Below are 9,326 nucleotides of genomic sequence, written 5' to 3'. Positions count from 1 at the left end.
CCATGGGGTTGCTGAGAATTGAACTCAGGACCTCTGGAAGAGCAGTCGGTGCTCTTAACCACTGAGCCATCTCTCCAGGCCCTAGCACAGTACTTACTATCAAAGGGAGGATAAGATGTACAAAGTGAGCATTGGACATAAACACAAACTGGGAAAACAGCCTGAGTCACTCAACTCTTGGGAAGAAAGTGTTCGTTCTGGTATGCGCCATAGCAGAACAAGAAGAGGGCTCAGTTGCAGGCTGAGTGCTCTGAACCTCCGAGCCATCACTCCTCCCTCTTTTCCTGCACTTGGAGTACTCTGATGATTGCCTTGGCCTCAGGGAGCCTGGGGTTTGCTTATGTTTGTCCTCTACTTCAGCTGTAACCACCCACTTTACAGAGCTAGCTTTAATGGGCCGATTTCTTTGTTGCCTCCGCCAAGTTGACGCGTGTCATCTTGAGGTTGAGTACAAGCATAAGCCTGCAGCAGGACCCGTCAAACTCCACCCAGTAAGCAAGCCATGATGAGCAGAGTCACCAGCTGTTCCTGTGGTGAAACGTTAACATCCTTGCCCTCCAGCAGCAATGCCTTCCACCCTCAGCCATGGCTGTGGGTTGCCGGGGGCGGGGCGGTTGACACAGATTCTCTGTACACAGTCATACTTGCTATGTAAGCCAAGTAGCCTCAGACTCAGAGGTGCCCTTGCATGGGCTACCTGAGTGCCCTGACTAAAGGCGTGTGCCAAAGCTTGGACTCACCCCCAGCCTCTGCCTCTGCAGAACGCCATGCAGAAGGGACAGAGTGAGTCTTCATTTCTAACAGGATCCCTAGTGTGTGTTGGAAACCATTTCTTTCAGGTTGGGCATGGTGGTACACACCTTAACCCCAGCACTCAGGCAATTGGATCTCTGAGCTCAGGACTTGATACTTAATGAGTTCCAGGCCAGCCTGGGTTAGACGCTTTTCCTACACACACACACACACACACACACACACACACACACGGAGTTTTTTAAGTCACTCATACTGTGCGATTTTTTTTTTTAATTCACTTAGTTATTGTTGAGGATGCCTGCCAACACATAGGGCGCACATGTGAAAGTCAGAAGACAACTTTTGGGTGTCGGCTTTTCCATCCTAGGAGTCAAACGTACGTACGTTGTCAGGGTTTATAGCAATTCTAACACCCAGCCCCCCAGCCCCGCCTTTCAGCGCATCACTCACTCCTTTCAGATGTGTCTGTGCTTAGTCCTCCCTGTCCCAGTTCTGTGCACTGTCATGGATTTCTTCTGGCTATCATTTGTGCTCCCCATCACCTGTCTTCCTGATTCCACCTCTGCCATCCGTATTCGTTGTTAGATTATGACTGGATAAATTAGTACTAGTGAGCCATGGAGTAGCTTGCTGAAGAACGTTCCCTAGGTAAGTCCATGTGTGCTGGCACCTGCTTGTATCTTGCCTTTATCTTGGCTTTAGTTCCAATGTATCCCTAGCTCAGCGATCTGCCAGCAGTTCTTTATCTGTTCAGTCTGAACTGGTTTTACCCTGCTGGTGTCATCCCAAGCTTTTGCCATCTCCTTCCTCAGCTTAACTCCTGTTTTCTGTGTAGGTTCTTTCTTGATTTATTTATTTTTATATTAATAATTGGTACATGAGACGTTTGTTGGTTTTTATTTCCGGAACTGCCTGTTGGAATTCAAAGTTAGAACCAGTACTCCATCCTATTGAATGATGTGTTCAATAGAGAGACGTGGACAAACAGCTACTCCTGCCCCAGATAGCAAAACAACTACAGAATCCAATTTGGTGAAGCAATGAATTTTATTAGGGTTATTTGTAAGAATGTGGGTGGGGGGTTACAGGAGCAGAAAATGATAGGCATACCGCCAAAACTTACCCCGGCATGGGTGGTGACTTAGTAACACCTGAAAACCTGGAGTGTGCAACATGGCCTGCAGGGGGCTCAACAGATAGAATATCCTTTCCAGGTAGCTCGCCTGAACTTGTCTGAGCCTCTTCTAGGCAACTCAGCTTGTCTAAGTGTGTCAGCGGTCCTTAACTACTTCTACATGTTTAGGGAGGTAGAAGCATAGTGAATCTGATCAGTTTCAGGGACTTTCTTAAGCCTTTTGAGTTGTTCAGTTTCTGAACTTAAAGTAGCTTCCTGCAGGAAGGTTCTGTTTCTTTCATAATATCCTGTGTCTTGAGCTTCTATACAAATAGAATGTCTGTTCTCCAAGAACTTTACTTCAGACTTTGAAGGCATTGGTACTATATAATTGTGTAGGTGTTGTGAAATATCACCATAAAGCATACTTGAGACATAGTCCTTACCATGTGTTGTGTAAGTCCTTGATGAAATTTCAGATCGATCCTGCCCTTTCCTGGGAAACTTTTCTTGCCTTGTTAATAATTTCCTTCCATTGCATACCAGTGGTAGTCTGGGAACAACTTTTGGATTCTGGGTCTCAAATTCAAGTCATTGGACTTGGCAGCAAGTACCTTTGCCAACTGAACCATCTAGTCAGGCCAGTTTTCAGTCTTTAGAAAACATTACCGCAAGGCGATTTTCTGAAAGTTCTGAAGTTTTGTTTTGAGGGTAGTGTTCCTTGATGGTAGGGTCTTCTCTTTGGGAACATTGATGTGTTTGATTTTATCTCCTTATGTGAGTATTTCTTTTTGTTTTTGGCATTCCTTGTTACAGATTTTTAGCTTGCCTGGCAATCATTAGTAAACATAATACTAATGATTGCTAGTGTGTGTGTGTGTGTGTGTGTGTGCGCTTGTGTGTGTGTGTGTATATATATATATATGTGTGTGTGTATATATATATATAATGGGATATTAGCAAGAATACTGTTTGTAGGACAGTTTAGTTGAACTTTGAGTGCTGAAGAATTGAATCCAGGGCCTACACAGGCTAAGGAAGTACTCGGCCATTGAGCTAGAACTCAGCCCAGTGTCTCTAGGCTTTTCTTGGGATAAACAAATTCTCTAGGGAACATGACAAGGCCAGATATGATGGTCCATGCCTTTAATTGCACTTGCAAGGCAGAGGCAAGCAAATCTCTGTGAGCTTGAAGTCAGCCCAGTTTTTGTATGGAGTTCCAAGCCAGCCAGGGATAAATAGTGAGACCCTCTCTCAAAACTAAAAGTAAGTAATTTTTTATATATGTTTTTGGTTATTGGTTTGGTTTGGTTTTGGGTTTTCAAGACAGGGTTTCTCTGGGTAATCTTGCCTGTCCTAGAACTCGCTCTGTAGCTCAGAATGGCCTCGAACTCACGGAGTTCTGCCACTGCCTCCTGAGTGCTGGGATTAGAAGCATGTGCCACCACCTCCTGGCTAAAAACAAGTCATTTTTTAAAAGAAGAATGAAAGCTAACACCATAACACAGTACCTAGTCCCCCCAAAAGGCAACATGTATCATTGGTTCTGACAACTACTGTTTTCCTATATACAGCAAAGTTTAGACTCCACCTACGGTACCAACAATCCCGGCATGAAAAGTTTCTTGCTGAATATCCCCAATTTAAATTTAAGTATAGGATTTTGTCTTCTGCTATTGGCCAATGCAAATAGTGAAGGAAACTAGTTCCTAATAAACAGGGGAGTTACCCTTTACACAAAGATTCCACCCTGTGGATCAGAAAGCAAGGACTGAGCCTTTCTGGAGCCTGCCCTTCATGAAGAATCAAAGCTAAGAAACAGAAGCGCAAAGAACCCAGGATATCCATAGGGTGGTCTTGAGTACTCAGCAGAAAATGGATGACTGAGAAAACAGGCTACGGTGTGCAGGAAAATCTGCTATGTGCAGATCTCGGATGGCTGTCTGTATGATGTTCTTAGCTGTAGAGTGGCTGAAGGCTTGTGATCTAGCAATGCATTCTGGGAAGTTTTCCCTGATCATCTCAGGATTATTAGGTCAGACACAAGTACGTGAGGTGTCGATCAAGCAGACCAAAGCTACATGGAGACGATTTGGCTCTGGCTCTGACAATCAGGGCTCTGACAGTTAATCAGGGTTGAATCTTTAACACAGGTATGGGATTTTTCTGGAAAGCTCAGTTCACCTGGAGAAGCACCAAGGTTGAGTCAGGAAACAAAGGAGACAAGGGGAGACTGGCTTGGGGCCGTGATGGTGGTTTCTGTGTGAGACAAGTTTAATTTCAGTGGGCTCTGGGTAATGGGAGTGGTCTAAACTATCAAGTTTAGCCCTGGGCTTTGTGTACAATTTAAATATAGGAAGGGGATGGATCTAGGATTGATTAGTTTGCCTATGAAAATCTCAGGCCTGTTGTTTGAAATCATTAGGAGGTAGCTGAGAGCAGCTCTCTCTCTCTCTCTCTCTCTCTCTCTCTCTCTCTCTCTCTCTCTCTCTCCCTTCTCCCTCCCTCCTCCCTCCTCCTTCCCTTCTTCTTCCTCATTACCAAGAACCCAAAATATCAAAGCATGTTCATAAAGTTAAAAAGAAAAAACCTTGGTCGCAAGGAACACTAAAACCCAATCAAGGCTCTTTGTGACAAACCCCAGTTACTTAGGAGGACAGACATATCTAGAAACAAGGAAATGTTTAAAAAAAGGCTCGGTCTTACTGATTAATTTGTTAGTATTGTATCTGTGAGTGTGGAGGTGGGGCGTCATGGGGTGCAGAGAGAGGACAGAGAACGGCTTTCAAGGGTTACTCCTCTGCTTCCACCATGGGATCCAGGGTCAGGCTCGTGTAATAGGTCCTTTCCCCAAACCCCCCAAAATCGACTTTGATTAATCAATATTGGCGATAAAAAAATTTTAATGCTCTTTGCTGCTTACTGTTTTCCATTTTTAAATCACAACTTATTATATTTAAATAGCTAAATTTCTTGTGTTTGTTGTTTAATATGGAAAGTTTATTTGCTCAGGATATTTTTAGATGATGTGTTTTATTGTGTGAGTGTTTTTCTTCCCTGTATGTAGGTGTATGTGCTGGGTGCATACTCGGTGCTTGTGGAGGTCTAAAGGTCTCCTAGAACTGGTTGTGAATCATCATGCAGGTTCTAGGACCCAAACCTGGGTCCCCTGCAAGAGCAACACACGCTAATAACTGTTGAGCCATCTCTCCAGCCCCAAATTTAGGGTTTTAATGCCTTATACTTTAGGAGAAAGTTGAGACGAGCTTGAGTTGAATTTTAAGGACAATAATGGTGACACGATGTGACTTTTAAGTAGGGCACTGCTATTGTTGTCTTTCCAAACGTACTTTTCATAAAGCCACAACAGAATATTCAGAGAGCTTGTCAGAGCTAGGGGGATGGCTGTGAGTAAAAACACCTACTTCACACGAGTGGAGACCTGACTTCAAATACCCAGCATCTATGTAACAAGCAAGTCCTGCCTGGCTAGGCAGGTCTCTTAACACACACTGGAGGGAGCAGACGGGTTTACTGACTGCCAGCCTCGAACCCGGGTCAGTGAGAGACCTTGTCTCAAGTAAATAAGGCCAAGGAGCCGTAAACAGAGTACACCTACACACATGCACACACCTACACACATGCACACACACACATACACCTACACACATGCACACCACACACACACAAACATGCACATCACACACACACCCACACACATGCACACATCACACACACACACCCCACACACATGCACACCACACCACACACCCACACACATGCACACATCACACACACCTGCACACACCACACACACACATACACCTACACACATGCACACACCTACACACATGCACACCACACACATTCACACACCTACACACATGTACACACCTACACACATGCATACATACATGCACAACTCACACACACACACACACATACACCTACTCACATGCACACACCTACACACATGCACACCACACACATGCACACACCTACACACGCACACACCTACACACATGCACACCACACACACACACAACACACACACACACACACACACACACCCACATACACACACACCACAAATACACACACAGAACATACACAAACATATACACAACACATACACAAGCACACACACACACACGCATGTATGCACACCACACACACACACCCACACACATGCACACACCCACACATGCACACACACACACAACCACACACATGCACACACCCCACACACATGCACACCACACACACACACACCTACACACATGCACACACCTATACACATGCACACACACACATACACCTACACACATGCACACCACACACACACACCTACACACATGCACACATCACACACACACACACACACACACACAAAGCCCATTGGTGTTATGGGCCAATATATAAGGAAGTGAATAGAACATTTCATCTTTTATTTTTCAAGTAACAGGTTACACTGTTACATGTGGTTTATGTGTATAAATAACACTTTAAAATTAAATTATTTTCTATTTGACTTCAATAACTGAAAAATAAAGAGGGTGTTACATTCAAAACACAAAACAAAACAAAACAAAAAAACAAACTAATTACCAGTATTCAGGGAGGCCTGGTCTCGTAAATGATGAACAATTAGCCTACACAAACGTTGCTGCAGACCTACCTAACAAGTCATAAAAACTAGACTTGAAAAAAAATCAAATTGCTTTTCTAGGCCAATTAAGAATCCCAGAATAAGCTGGGTGTGGTGATCCGTGCCCATAGCATCGAGATGAGTTCTAGACCAGACTGGGGTAAGAATAATTGCCGGACCTGCTTGGGCTGGAGCAGATGAGAAGACTGTGCCTCAAAAACCAAACAGTTCTTCAGACGTGTATAGCAGTATAAGACTCAAAAAGGTGTCATAAGACTATGAAAATGTCTAGCATCTAGGCTGGATGTCTGGAAACCACTAAAAAATGGGTAGCAGACCAAAGACGGGAAAGAAAACACAGTTGCTAAGCAAAGTAACCGAACGGAGTCCAAAGCTGATACAATGTTACATTAGCAGAGAGTGACGTTAAGGAGTGATTACAACTGCATCCTGGATCTTCAAGTGGTTAAACAGAGGAGCTGGAGAGATAACTCGACAGTTAAAGGCATTTATTGCTCTCACAGAGGACCTGGGTTCAGTTCCCAGCCCATGGAGGGACATGACCATTTGTAACTCCTGTCCCAGGGAATCCAGCACCCTCTTCTGGTCTCTAGGGACAGTATGCACATAGCATACAGCATTCATACACATAAAATAAAAGTAAATAAATAGAAACTTTTGAATGGAAGGTGATTGGACCGAGGAGGAGGAGAAAGAAAAATCCAGAGGAAGTCTCTGGGTGGGATTAACAGCAGATTAGTCATTTCATGAGAAAAGTTTAATGAAAGCTGGACCTGCTAGCTCAGACCTCTAATCCCAACTACTCAGGAGGCAGAAGCAGGAAGATGGAAAGTTCTAAGACTGTCGTAGCGGTTCATGCCTGTAATCCCAGAATTTGGGAGCTAGAAGCAGAAGGAACAGTAGTTTAAGATCAACCTCCAATATACAGCGAGGTCAAGACCAACATAGGTTACATAACACACACACACACACACACACACACACACACACACACGCACACACACACACACACACACACACACACACACACACACACACCTCAAAAGTGGATGGAAACAGAGGACAAAGGTCTGGGGATAGAGCTCAATGGTGGAGGTGTGCCTAGCATGCATGGACCCCTAGATTGATTCTCCAGCACAAGTAAAGAAAGAATATGACTTTGAGGGGTGTAGAAGTTTGAATGAGAGTGGCCACCTGCCACACCCACACCAGTGGAGTCTATGTGACTTGAAGTTCTTGTGCTTCGTTTCTATCCAGAACAGAGGCCTGTGCCTAGAATGGCTTGGCCTCCTGGAGGTCCTGGAGTCTCCCTACAAATAGATGATGACTGGGGTCTATGAGGTGGAGGTGCCTTCTGTGTTCTAGCCTTGGTGATCTTAGCAACTTTAAGCCTGTCAGCAATATCTGATTTTAAGAATATAGCAGTGTGGGAAGACAGTCGTGTACCTTTAGATGTCTCAGGAACTGAAAGTTCACAGACGGAAACGTCTCACACCATCATGATCCTGATAAACTCAATGGCCGCAATGAATGGCGGCGATGAATTTAACTGCTGTACCCATTAGTTCCCAGTAAATAGGAGAGAAATTAATTGCAGCCATTAACAACGTGACTGTTTCAAAAAAGTCTTTTCCCCCTTTTGGGAAAGTTTTGTTTAGCATGATTCAAAACAGTAACGATTCTTTTAAAAAGATCATAGACAAGTTCCAACAAGTTGAACAAACTTATCAAGAGTTAATTATGGTTACAAAAGTTTCCTTATTAATCTGAGGGGCCATAAACATAGAGTTTAAACTTTATTATGACAAAGATAAACATTGAATACATACCTGGTGCCCACAAATCTGGCAGTATAACTGCAGTGTTCTAAACTATTGTTTGCAGTTGAGAATTGTTTCCTAGACTGTACGTTCTGCTTTCCTCCTTGCAAGGGACCTTTGGTGGGGTAATGAATAAGCTGGATGACTGCCAGTTATGAGGCACCTGTTCTAACTGCTTAAATCTACGCCAAGAAGTAAAGCTTTTCGCAGCAGCACACACCTCGAGTTTGTGTCTGTCTGTCACGCCAAATCCGTTCTCTACCTGAAATCCAAGCCTCGGTCCCTCTGCTGACACACTCCCCTGGGTGGTCTGCGGCAGCCGCCTTAGGCTCACGTATCTCACACTTGGTCCCCAGCTGGTGGGACTCCTCCCAGCTGGTTTAGGAGAAGCAGTGGCTGTGGTGGTGTGGTTGAGGGTGTATCACTGGGGACAGGCTTCGAGGTTTCAAAAGACTCCCTCATTCCCTAGTGTTCTCTCCCCGCTTTGTGGTTGTGGGTCAAGATGTGAGCTCCCAGTATTTCCTTTGCTCTAGATCATGAACTCTAACCCTCTGAGACTGTCAGCCAACTTAAGTGCCTTCTTTCATATGTCGCCTTGGACATGGTATTTAATTACAGCAATATCAAAAATAACTGAGAAAAGGCATAACTAAAAGGCACTACCCTAAAAGTAATCATAAAGAGAAAAAAAGTTGAGAGAAGAGTGAACTGTGGGTTAAGTTCAAGTGACCCAAAGGAGTAACTGAGATACCAAAGGAGTAATTGGGACACAAAAGGAATAACTGGGGTACAAAAGGAGTAACTAGGATACTAAAGGAGTATCTGAGTACCAAGGGAGTAACTGGGATACCAAGGGAGTAACTGGGGTACCAAAGGAGTAATGGGGTACCAAAGGAATAACTGGGGTACGAAAGGAGTAACTAGGATACCAAAGGAGTATCTGGGGTACCAAAGGAGTAACTGGGGC

This window comes from Rattus rattus, chromosome 18 (assembly GCF_011064425.1).
Source record: "Rattus rattus isolate New Zealand chromosome 18, Rrattus_CSIRO_v1, whole genome shotgun sequence".
NCBI lineage: Eukaryota > Metazoa > Chordata > Mammalia > Rodentia > Muridae > Rattus > Rattus rattus.
This window is presented reverse-complemented; position numbering follows the sequence as displayed.